A 12,951-nucleotide genomic window follows, 5' to 3' on the forward strand; every position below is an offset into this window, starting at 1 on the left:
AAAGTGAAATACAGGGCACCTGGGGGGCTCAGTTGGTCGAGCATCTGACTCTTGATCTCACCTCAAAGTGAAATACAGAATTGGAATCCTGTTAAAGAACATGCCGTTTGGTAAATCCAAGAGCTAGCCCTCCCCAGAGAGAATCCAGGAAATGGGGAAATATTGTATTACTCAATGTTTTCTAAGTCTTGGCCTGGGTGTCATTTTCTCCATGAAGCATTTCTTGAATCCACACTCTCTCCCCAAGAATTGGACAACACTTCCTCCTTTGTGCCCAGGAAAGACCTGTACACATAGGTATGAGTGTCTCTGATTTTATTTTTATTTTTATTTTATTGCAACTGCTTATTAACCCATTTACTTTCATAAGAACTCTCTCCCACCACCGAGCTTCTAGAATACGGGAATGGTGCCCCATTCATCTGTATGTCCATAGCACTCAGCATCTTTTCTGGCAAGATGTTCTTTGTGAAATGGCCCCAAAGAGTAATTCTTTCAGGACAAAATGAAATACTTAATAGTTTTAAATCAGGTCTCATCTGACTCATATGACTGTGAGGATAGGTGGACTTGGACCCCGATGTTTAAGAATAATCTAATTGATGGCTAAATGTAGTATTGATACAATTCTGTCGCTGATTGAGCTTTTTTCCTGGAGAGTGAGAAAGATTGTCATTATTCAAATTTTTTTTTTTAAGGATCTTATTTATTTATTTATTTGAGATAGAGTGAGAGAGAGAGAGAGCACAGACAGGGCGGAGGGGCAGAGTGAGAGAGAGATGTAGACTCCCACTGAGCAGGGAGCCCAATGCGGGCTCGATCCCAGGATCCCCGGGATCATGACCTGAACCAAAGGCAGATGCTTAACCAACTGATCCACCCAGGTGCCCCATCATTGTTCAATTTTAACAGCAGGCCATCTTCTGAAACATTATGCTATTATGATATTACATTTGGGAAGTGTTGTCTTTTTTTTTTTATTTAAAGATTTTATTTATTTATTTGAGAGAGAGAATGAGATAGAGCATGAGAGAGGGGAGGGCCAGAGGGAGAAGCAGACTCCCCGCTGAGCAGGGAGCCCGATGCGGGACTCGATCCCGGGACTCCAGGATCATGACCTGAGCCGAAGGCAGTCGCTTAACCAACTGAGCCACCCAGGCGCCCTGGGAAGTGTTGTCTTAACAAATCAGTATTCTTCTATAAGTAATATTCTGACCTTAAAAGTAATAAAAACAAGGATGACATTTGTGTATCATTCTACTGCTTCCAGGGGCTATCCTATCTATTCTATGATCTGACCCTGAAAAGCACGGTCAGAGGCAATTATTGTAATTATGACCATTTAAATGATGATGCAAGAGAGAATGAGTGAGGTTGTTCCAACTCACATATCTAGCAAGGAGAAGAATTGGGACATAGGCCTACAGACCCAGGCTCAAAAACAACAGGTGCTGTTCTGAGTGCGCGGGCGTGCATGTGCGTGCATGTGTGCATATATGTATGTAAGGGGTCTCCCAGCGGCCGGAGAAGGGGACTGCTGATATCAGGAGGCCCTTCCCAAGTGGCTGAGCTTCAGAGTGTTTCCGTAGTTCTAATGAACCTGTGAGAGTACGTGCAGACCCAAGGAGTCTGGCGGGGATGCGAGGCAGGGCCAGAAGGTGGAGTCGAGCTTGTCTTCACTGTGATTCAATCTGCACCCGTCGTGATGCGTCCTTGCTGATCTGTGGTCTCTGGTGGACCATGATGGTTAAGGCTAAGACCCAGAGAAGGGGAGGAATTAGACCACATGCTAGACCCCTCTCTCCAGCTGACTTGGCTCGTTTCCCTTGCCCCAGGCTGGTGATTTTACCTGCCCCGACAAAGATTTTTCAACGACCATAACCAGGCCGAGCCCAGTAGAGCTCAAGCGAAGAATAAACGCAGCCCCAGAGAACGCGGTCATTAAAAACACCTGTGGCAGGATTGTAGCAACCACTGGCCCACTGTGCCACATCCAAAATCCTCGGGGCCAAATGGGTTTCAGGACACAGAATATTACCTAACACCCCTCGCCGAGAGTCTTGCGGCATTGTGTAATCAGGCATCTTATTAAATCTGCGGCCAAAAGGATGGATTGCACACTGAATGAGGTAAAGGCTATTCATAGGCTCACATCAGTCCTAGTCAGCCCTTGACAGCCAGTGGGTTACGAATTAACTCGTGGTTTGGGGAGCTTCTTGAATTTCAGAAATGTGGATGAGGAATGACAGACCTGTGTCCTATTTTTTTTTTTTTTTTTAAGAAGGCTCCACGCCCAACACCCAATGCAGGGCTTGAACTCACAACCCTGAGATCAAGACCCCCCCAGCCAAAATCGAGTTGGATGCTCAACCCACGGAGCCGCCCAGGCGCCCCAGATCTGTGTCCTCTTTTTTTTTTTTTTTTTAAAGATTTTTATTTATTTGAGAGAGAGAGCATGAGAGGAGAGAGGGTCAGAGAGAGAAGCAGACTCCCCGCTGAGCAGGGAGCCCAATGTGGGACTCGATCCCGGGACTCCGGGATCATGACCTGAGCCGAAGGCAGTCACTTAACCAACTGAGCCACCCAGGCGCCCAGATCTGTATCCTCTTTATGCCATCGCCACCCCCCTTTCTCCTTGTCATTCATCTCAAAGACAAACATATTCTTTGGCTTCCTGGGGTTGACAATGGTCGACATGAGTCTCCTTGGAAAGATACTACAGCACCAACCTCCAGATACACCTTGACGTGTGAAGGCCAATTTTTTGAGCCTGAAGAATAGCCTTTAGATGTTAATAGCGAAAGGTGGTTTTATGGAAGTTTGGCAAATGAGCGGCTTCCCCAAGAATGGTTGGACTTCTGTAGCTGGAGGAGGTCTTGGGGGGTGTCCTCCATGTGAGTGTGCCAGCAAGAACCTGTGGGCAGGAGTGTGGCTCTCCATGGAAGGTACAGACAGGGGACATGAAGGCTGCAAGTGCAAGCTTTGTGTTGGGAAGAAGTTGTTGGAGCTGGATAACTGAGGGCTGGGATTCAAAATGAAGGCTTGGGGTTGTAGGTCTTAAATAATGAGAAGTTGGTGAAGGTTTTGAGCAGAGACTGACAGGATGGAAACGAGGCCCAAAGAATGAAGGGCTCCTTGTTTGCTGCACTTGTCAACTTCTTCCAGCATCTGGAGCTCGGCTCCTGTTCTGTCCTTTGCCTGAAATGCCCTTCCCGGGCTCCTTCCTGCCTGGGCACGCTCCCACTCATCTTTCAGGACCCAGCTCAAATGTCACCTGCTCCGTGGAAGCCTCTCCCTGACCCTGGGGAGCATTAAGGTTCCTTTCTCTGTGACCCCATAGGCCTTTGTGTGCACCTGATGGCACTTGTCTCATTGACTGTGATTGTCCTGAGTCTTTCACCCTGAGCTGACCCACAGCTCCCCTAGGGAAGGCACTACATCTGTTTTTGGGCTGGCACCTGGTATAGTGCTTGACCCACAAGAGTTCTAAGCAATTGTTAATTGGAAAAACAATTCTTCTATGTCTTCTGCCATCCTATAATACTTTCTCCATTCCCGTTTTCCTTTTTCTTAAAAAAAAAAAAATTGATAACGGGGGCCTGGGTGGCTCAGTCCATTAAGCATCTGCCTTTGGCTCAGGTCATGATCCCAGGGTCCTGGAATAGAGCCCCACATCGGATTCTCTGCTCAGTGGGGAGCTTGCTTCTCCCTCTCTCTCTGATGCTCCCCCTGCTTGTGCTCTCTCTGTCAAATAAATAAATAAAATCTTATTTTTATTTATTTATTTTTTTAAAGATTTTATTTATTTATTTGACACAGAGAGACACAGCGAGAGAGCGAACACAAACAGGGAGAGTGGGAGAGGAAGAAGCAGGCTTCCTGCTGAGCAGGGAGCCCGATGCAGGGCTCGATCCCAGGACCCTGTGATCATGACCTGAGCTGAAGGCAGACGCTTAACCACTGAGCCACCCAGGTGACCCTAAATAAAATATTTTTTTAAAAATTGATAACATCTATGTAATTGCGGTAACAGATTTTCCATAGTCTAAATTTTGGGATGTAAGAGTTACCACCATCCTCCGGTGAAGGACTGTGGGATTGTGGGGAAAATAAGACTCATGAAATAGTCAAGGGTGGAGGTCATTGGAAGTTGCAGGGGGTTGTCCCCCCAAAGATGTGTCTGAGTCCTAAACCCCAGTACCCGTGAATGTGATCTTATTTGGCAAAAGGGTCTTTGCAGATGTCATGGAGGTAAGGATCCCATGATGAGATGGTCCTGAATTGGCTGGGCCCTAAATCCCATGACAGGGTTCCTTATAAGAGGCAGAGACACAGAGACACAGAGTCACATGTGAAGAGGGCAGAGACTGGAGATATGGGCAGAGGAACACGGAGGATTGTCAGCAGCCATGGGGGCCTAGGGGACAGAGCCTCCAGAGGGAACCAACCCCACAGACACTTTGGTTTTGAACTTCTTGCCTTCTGAACCATGAAAGAATAAATTTCAAGGTTGTGGTAATTGTGGCAACAACATGGGGAATTTAATACAGATGCCACTGAGGATTTCAAACAGAGTCACCTAATGGCTGGTCACCCATTCTGGAGGGCTCCGTCCCATCCCCTAAGGGGATGCTGAGGAGCCATGTCGCATTATGGTTAGACACTCAGGATTGGTATTAGGCGGTCTGGGTGTCGTCCTAGCTTTACCCTTAGCGCCTCAATTCCTTTGTCTGAAAAATGGGGATGATGACATATATTAGTACCTTATCAGTGCCTACCATACAAGGCTCTGGCAGGGAAGGGATGGGTAATTGAGACAATAGATGAAAAGTACTTAGGGACGCCTGGCTGGCCCAAGCAATAGAGCATGTGACACTTGATCTTGGCGTTGTAAATCTGAGTCCTGTGTTGGATGTAGAGATTGCTTAAAAATAAAATCTTAAAAAAAAAAAGTATTTAGTATGCACATAGGAGACACCCAGTAAATGTTATAAATGCCAGATGAAGACAAGAGAATAGTTTAGTGGCCTGCAAATGTTACCTGCACAACAATGGCAGTGTATTTGAAAGTGGTATTCAACTTTCAAAACTGCTGAAAACCAAAAGCATCCCAGTTTTCCACTTTCTCATAGGTGTACAGCCTGCTTCCTTTAGGTCCCATCTTTGTGCCGATTTCCAGGCATCTGTTAAGTTATCAGAATAATTTAACTTTAGAGTTTATCAGTCATCAGGTGAAATGTTTTCTACCCAGGATGTCTGGAGGGCTCCCGTCCTTAAGTGTGGTAATGGGAGTCCTGAAGCTCTTTTCAATCTGTCAGGAAGTCTAACAGAAACTGCATCATTTATCTGGGGGAGGAGGGCACAGCATAACTGAAATGCTAAGGGTTTGTTTTGTGTGCGTGTGTGTTTTTAGCTCTTACTGGAATGATATTTGCTAAGTGTGGTAACACTGGTTATCTTATGGGAAAATGAGTTTACATATGAAGTTTGTTTCAGATAAAAGTTTACAAAATATGGGGAACACAGGGGAAATAATAAAAGTGTCTTTCTAATATTTGCCAACCACTTAATGTTATGTTTTATGTTCTGTTCTCTTCCATTATGTTATGTTTGTTATGGTCTCTCTAGGACAAAATAGAGGCCCTGAGAGGTTCAGCAAATTGTGTATGGTCACAGTTGTGTAGTAGTGGAGACAAAATGGTTACACAGGATTTGACTTCCATTCCCAGACTCTTTCTCAAAAAACCTCCTATTTTGCATGTCTTCTAAGGATTCTCAGATGTTTGGTCTTTATTGCATATCCATTTGTTTGGCATACAAGTGTGAATGGGACCACCCCACTCCACCCCCCATTCACAGAGCTCATAGTCCAGGTGGAGACACACCATAGGAATCCTTGGGCAACAAGTAGCAGAAAACCAGCTTTAGTAAGAATGGGGATTTATAGTGAAGATCTTGGGGGTACCTTGTGTCATCCTGTAGTAGGATGGGGGACAGTTACCAGGAGCACCAGAACCAGGGACTCCCACTGTCACAGCTTTTCTCTGTCCCTGGCCTCTGACCTCCGTGTGGCTGCTTCATTCTCTACCCTCTACTCTCCCAAAATTGGTTTTCTCTAGCTCCCAGGTTCACATGGTAAATATATAGCTGATGCCAGCAACAAGGTGACCTCAAAAAAGGTAAAAAATTTTTTTTCTTTTTAAAGATTTTTTATTTATTTATTTGACAGAGAGAGAGAGACAGCGAGAGCAGGAACACAAGCAGGGGGAGTGGGAGAGGGAGAAGCAGGCTTCCTGCCGAACAGGGAGCCTGATGTGGGGGCTTGATCCCAGAACCCTGGGATCATGACCTGAGCCGAAGGCAGACGCTTAACGACTGAGCCACCCAGGTGCCCCAATTTTTTTTTTCTTAAGTAGATTCCAAGCCCAGTGTGGAGCCCAACACAGGGCTTGAACTCACAACCCTGAGATCAAGACCTGAGCTGAGATTAAGAGTTGGATGCTTAACCAACTGAACCACCCAGGCACCCCTGATTTTTTTTTTTTTTTTTTTAATGGGGACTATATGGAATGCTATTTAGAGAACCAGAAAAGGGCAATTAACTTAGATTTGCCCTGAGATCTGATGTTTGGGTCAGGGATTTATACTGTGTATTTTGTAATTATGTTCCTGTGGAAGAAAATATTGGGCCACATCCAATTACCGTTCAGACCCTGTTGCGTGTTGAAGGCAAGAACCTACTAGCCCATTGCAGGCAGGGACTCCAGGCCTGGGGTGAACCAACCAACCCTGCTGCTTTCTCCTGAAATACTTTTGGTGCTGATTAATCAACAGGGAGACTTGCCCTCTTTGGAAGTGAGGGAAAGGCCTTCATGCTACACAGTATCTGCCATTCTTCTGGGATGCTAGCTGTCACCAGGGAGGGCTGATTCTAGTCTTTTGAATTTGTCAGTTTGATTCTCCATGTCCAGACAAAGGTGATCCAACTGGACCTGGTTATTCCTTCCTTCTTTTCTGACCTATTACATCATTCAGTCAAATCAGCCTATGGTATACTATTCTTCAGGAACTCCAGCTGATTTACAGTTCTGGCAATGGTCCTATGACATCACTGTCCCCTTGAGGGTGGCAAATACTGGAAAATGTATTTGAATTTTCCAATTATTATGAGAAATATTTTTCAAAGCCATTCATTCAAATCTTTTTTAAAAATAAATTTTATTTATTTATTTGTTAGAGAGTGAGAGAGCTAGAGCACAAGCAATGGGAGGGGCAGAGGGAGAAGCAGGCTCCCTGCTGAGCAGGGAGCCCGATGTGGGGCTCAATCCCAGGACCCTGGGATCACGACCTGAGCTGAAAGCAGATGCTTAACCAACTGAGCCACCAAGGTGTCCCCATTCATTAAAATCTTAAGTGCATAGTAAGAGCTTTGTGTTTTTTATTTTTAAGATTTATTTATTTAATTGAGGGGAGGGGCAATGGGAGAGGCAGTGAAGCAGGCTCCTCACTAAGGGTGGAGCCCAATGTGGGACTTGATGCGGGCCTCGATGCGGGGCTCCATCTCATGACCCTGAGATCATGACCTGAGCAGAAATCAAGAGTTGGATGCTTAACTAACTGAGCCGCCCAGGCACCCCTTGATGTGATTTTAAAGGAGCATTTGTAAGGCCTTTCTGTTAAAGCTATTTTCCAGGGCGCCTGGGTGGCTCAGTCGTTAAGCGTCTGCCTTCGGCTCAGGTCATGATCCCGGGATCCTGGGATCGAGTCCCATATCAGGCTACCTGCTCGGCGGGAGGCCTGCTTCTCCCTCCCCCACTCCCCCTGCTTGTGTTCCCTCTCTCGCTGTGTCTCTCTCTGTCAAATAGATAAATAAAATATTTAAAAAAAAAAAAAAAAGCTATTTTCCACACTGGACAAAATTCCCATGTTAGGATTCTTTTTAGGCACCGAGAGCCACCATGAAAATGCAGTTTACACCTTAGAAGAACAATCCATCCCATCATCTGCCATTATCATCTAGGTTAAATATGGTTATGGGCTTGGTCCCCATCCCCTTTGAGCAGTCTGGCTACCCCCATGTCCCCGTTCCAGGCTGCAGTCATCCTTTCATTTCTGGTTGGTACAAGAATCTCTTCCCTTTTTCCTAGGGCCTCCGATTTGCTCCCTCAGGTGAGAAGGGTAAGGCTTCAGTTCACCTGGGGGGAAGAAAGGCATCTGCCCTGTAGTTTAGCAAGCTCCAACTGATAGCCCAGGCCCAGCAAGAAGTGCTTCTTCTAGTCTTCAGAGCCTTGGCCAGGTCCTCTGCAGACCAGCCCCTGTCACAATGCAGGCCCCAGTGAGGCAGGATCCTGGAGACGTTGCTTGGAAAGGGGGAGTGTCAGGAAGAAGGAAACGGGGCCACCCCAGGCCTAGCCTAAAGTCACGGAGCATGTTTGAGTCAGCAGAGCCCATATCAGAACAAATGGGGCAGGCAGGGGATGTAGGGAGGTGGAGAGGCAGGGGCAACTCTCCCTTTCTCTGTGATTTTGTCCAGTGCCTGCCCTGCATCATGTACAGTGTGGATTCATCCTGCCCATTCTTTTCCTAACTGGAATCCAAGGCGGGGGGCTGTCTTATGTTTGGAACCATACACAGTTGTACACCACATAGATCAGAAGTGTCCTTGGAGACTGAAGTGTTCTGTCATCCCAGGTGGACATGATTCTACAAGCAATTTATGAGGTTTCAATGTCCCTTTCTCTTGGCCTACCCCCGCCTCAATGCCACTCACATTTCTTTACACCGTGTTTTATATGATAATCCCTTGAGTGTTTAACACTATATATGTTTTTGAAGCCCGAAGCAAAACACATTTTTCTCTCCCCTTCATTTCTAGTTGTCAAAGCAGTGAGGCATTTGATTCAAAAGCAAAACAAAAAGCAAACACACAAGGCCAAATTATGCTCTCCCTGGACAGGCCCCGTGTGCGTGTGGATTAAAGAATTGACTTGGTTCACAGAGAGAAAATGACATGGATTTTTTAGAACAGACAGAAGAGAAAAGTAGGTCAAATTTTTCAACCTCTCAACCCTGTCATTGTCCCTTTAAAGCTCTTACTGTAGTGTTGGGGGAAGTCAGGGCAAAGCCACGGGCTGTTGAACTCACGCTCCAGTCAAATAAGGAGCTTAGTGTTGGAGGAAGTGAGCGGGAGTCCTGGGTCTCCAAAAAGACATGGTACCGGAGAGTCAATTACTTTTTTAGTTGTGATTTCAAATCACGGCTGTGGGGTCAGCAACGCACATTTTGCTGTTTTGGTTGCCTTATCATACATAGTGGGAAGAAGAATTCAAATTCAGTCGTAAGAAACTCGGGCTTAGACAAGTATTTTAATGAGATATCCTCTCTTTCTGAATGAGAGCTAAGAGAGCCAAGGACATAGTCATTCAAACACCACCAAACAACCCACCCACCTGGCCCCACCAAATATTGCATACCTACTATGTGTCTATTCGTTTCCTATGTGTGCTGTAACGATTTACCACGAACTCCGTGGCTTAAAATAACAGAAATGTTTTCTCTCACAGTGCTGGAGGCCAGAAGTCCAAAGTCAGTGTCAGTGGGGTGACATTCTCTTGGGAGGCTCTAGGGGAGAATCCTTCCTCGCCTCCTCCAGCTTCTCATGACTCCAGGCTTTCCTTGGCTTGTGGTGGCCCCACGCCAGTCTCTGTCTCTGTGGTCACGTGCCCTTCTTCCCTATGTCCCTGCCCTCTTCTCTTCTGTCTCTTATAAGGACACTTGTTATTGGCTTTAGAGCCCACCCCAATATTCCAGGAGAATCTTGTATCAAGATCCTTAACTTAATTACATCTGCAAAGACCCTTTTTCCATATAAGGTCACACTCACAGAATCTGGACATGGACCCCTCTCTTCGGGGGTCACTGTCTAGCCCACGACTATGTCTGGTAGAGTGGAAGGCAGCTGCGTTCTGCAGCGTCTTATTTGGTCATGTAGTCAGAGCAGGGAGACACGACTGTAAGTGTGTGCTTGGCGTTGGAGACAGATATAAATGTGTCTACATTTAGAAGCGGGCGATGACATTTCTGGATGGGCTTTTCTCAGCAGAATTTATAGGAAGGACATCACCTGATCTGGGCCTTCAGTAGGATTTTTGTTTTGTTTTTATTTCATAAGAAATGTGTATTCCCCAGGGGCACCTGGGTGGCTCAGTCAGTTAGGCGTCTGCCTTCAGCTCAGGTCATGATCTCAGGATCCTGGGATCAAGCCCCACGTTGGGCTCCCTGCTCAGTGGGGAGCCTGCTTCTCCCTCTCCTTCTGCCTCCCCCCCCCCCGCACACCCCTCCCCCACCCCGGGCTCGTGCTCTCTGGCTCTCTCTATCTCTCTGTCAAGCAAATAAATAAAATCTTAAAAAAAAAGAAAGAAAGAAAGAAAGAAATGTGCATCCAATGCAGAAATTTAGAAGTTACACATAAGCAAACAAGAAGCAAAATTCAGTCACTAATATTCTCACCACTTTGAAATAACTTCTATAAAATCCTTCCAGAGTTTTTCTCTTTATGCAAATATATTTAAAAATGCAATTTCCAATTAACAAAACCAGAATATAACACACCATTTTGTGACCCAGTGTTTTGACTTGTCAATATGGCAAGAACACGTTTCCATATTAATACCTTTATAATATGTATTCCAATATTCAGTTGCTAGTTAGGGTCCCGCTAATGGCTGTATATAACAACTATTTAACCAATCTCTTATTGGTTATGTAAGTCGCTTTCAGACTTTTGCTATTTTGAAGAATGTGGCAATGAATATTCTGTAACATCATCTTTGTGTGCTTGTATGGCTATTTTCCACAGGGTAAATCACTGGAAGTGGGGTTGCTGGGTGCAAAGGTATATACTTCTATAGTTTTTTTTTTTAAGATTTTATTTATTTATTTGAGAGAGAGAGAGAGAGGGAGAGGGAGAAGCATATTCCCTGCTGAGCAGACAGCCCGATGTGGGGCTCAATCCCAGGACCCCGAGATCATGACCTGAGCTGAAGGCAGACACCTAACCAACTGAGCTACCCAGGCGCCCCCACTTCTATAGCTTTTGATAGTTATTTTCAAAGGGTAATCTGAAAGGTTATAACTAGGGAAGCCAATTACATTTTGTTTTTGTTGTTTTTGTTTTCATTTTTTATTTTTTTGTGAGGTGTGACAGCCATTAAGCCTCTTCCAGCTTTAAAACTCTGTGACTCCTGGATTTAGGAATGTTGGAAGGTCTCAAAGGGAAAGTTGTTGGCTTGGAAGAATTCTAACACTTGCAGAGGCTGCATATCCACGTGGACCTTGACTTTGCCCAAGATAACACTAAGAAGACAGACCAGAGAGCAGTACTCTGACCGAGGGGTTAAATTCCTTAATTAGCGTTTGGGGCTGATCTGGGGTTCAGTAGGGACCAAAGAGGAAGAGGGGGATTGGTGGGAAACACTCTGCTTGGTCCTGATGTCTGCCTCAGGGGTTCTGCTCACAGGATGGCCTATCTCTGTATTGTTTGGTCAGTTTCCAGTGCCAGGGGATTCTCTCTGTGTCGTTGGTTCATATTCTCTGACTCGAAGAAGATGGTTGCATTAGCCAAGCACAGACTAGCCTAGAGCCTCCTGCTCTGCAGGAAACTTCTCTGGTTGCTGACTAGCCTGTGAACAGTTGCTTCTGAATCCAATGCCCTTCTCCCCTGACCCCGGTCAGTTGTGCTCAGAACCCACCGGGCACCAAGCATATTAACTCTTGTGTGAAGAACCTATAGGAAGAGGCGGGATGTGGCAGACATTTAGAAACTTAGAAATGTGGGGGAATTCCTGGTGGGTTCTTTGAATTCCCAGTGACAAGAGATTAGTTAGGAAGAACTGACATAAAGCAGCCACGTGGTACCTGATGGAGCTGAAATAGGGTGAGGTAGTAGGAATGGAAAATCGGAAGACGATCGTAATAATGATAGTGGGCATTTATGGAGTGCTTTCAGTGTGCTGGGCCCTGTTCTCAGCACTTGACATGTATAGTAAAACCAAGTGATAAATCAATATCCCATAAAACACAATGGCTAATTATCCCCTGTCCTCTGCCTGCCGCCATTCTCATATGGAAGCTGAACAATATTCTCTTCTTTTCGGGAGGAGAACCCTTTATAATCCACAGTCCCGACCTTAACCTTGATCTTAGTCCCTCTCTTTTCCTGGCCCTTCCCCTTTCCACTTTGCGCCAACCTTCAAACCAGCTCTCCTGCAGCTGCCTTGTCAGACTGCCCCGCACAGAGTCACTTCCTCCCCCTTCTTGCCCTCCCTGCACCCCTCCCCCTCTCCCCTCCCCCTCTCCCCTCCCCCTTTCCCCTCCTGCACCTCTCCCCTCTCCCCTGCCCCGGGCACTCAAGGAACCATTTTTGGTCAGTCGAATGCAGCACATGCTTTATCAGCTTCACATTCATGCTTTTGGTGATAAGGCAGACCCCCTGAAAATACTGTTTTTCATTCACTTCACCGTAACAGAAACCCTCATTTTACACCACTGAATATTTTGGGTGGTTCTTCTCACCTGTGTGTTATGGGGGGGATGGTTGTCGTGTGTTCACTCATTTGCTCCTTACAGCAACATGTGAGGTAGGCATTGCATTCCCCGCTCCCTGCCCCCCCATCTGATAGAGGAGTTAACTGAGGCGAAGTGAAGCCATTAGGTCAAGGTTCTACAGCTGATAGTGGAATCATTGGGACTCAAAGCAGGCGGGCGGACTCTAGCTTGCATGACGACCACGCGCCGTGCCCTGGTCCCACCTCCCAGGGACAACCGCTACACCGGAGAACATTCACTTTTCACCGCTCTGATTGGAGTTTTCTTTTCTTCCCAACGCATTTATTCCAGGAGCGACTCCTATTTCTTGGCCCGCTTACTTTCCTCCTCTGCCATTAGCATCTT

General features: G+C 46.2%; 1 long non-coding RNA gene across 1 annotated transcript in view; it reads left to right on the top strand.

Annotated features, from left to right (window-relative positions):
• The first annotated feature begins 221 nt into the window (after positions 1-221).
• Positions 222-12,951, top strand: part of LOC123836879 (uncharacterized) — a 47,941-nt gene continuing 35,211 nt past the window's right edge. Inside the window, exon 1 of the long non-coding RNA XR_006789100.2 lies at positions 222-297. This is a non-coding gene — a long non-coding RNA (uncharacterized LOC123836879). The remainder of the gene's footprint in view (positions 298-12,951) is intronic.

The sequence above is a fragment of the Mirounga angustirostris genome, unplaced genomic scaffold (assembly GCF_029215605.1).
Source record: "Mirounga angustirostris isolate CCGP_5_RB_7025 unplaced genomic scaffold, mMirAng1.0.hap1 SCAF_8, whole genome shotgun sequence".
NCBI classification, from domain to species: domain Eukaryota; kingdom Metazoa; phylum Chordata; class Mammalia; order Carnivora; family Phocidae; genus Mirounga; species Mirounga angustirostris.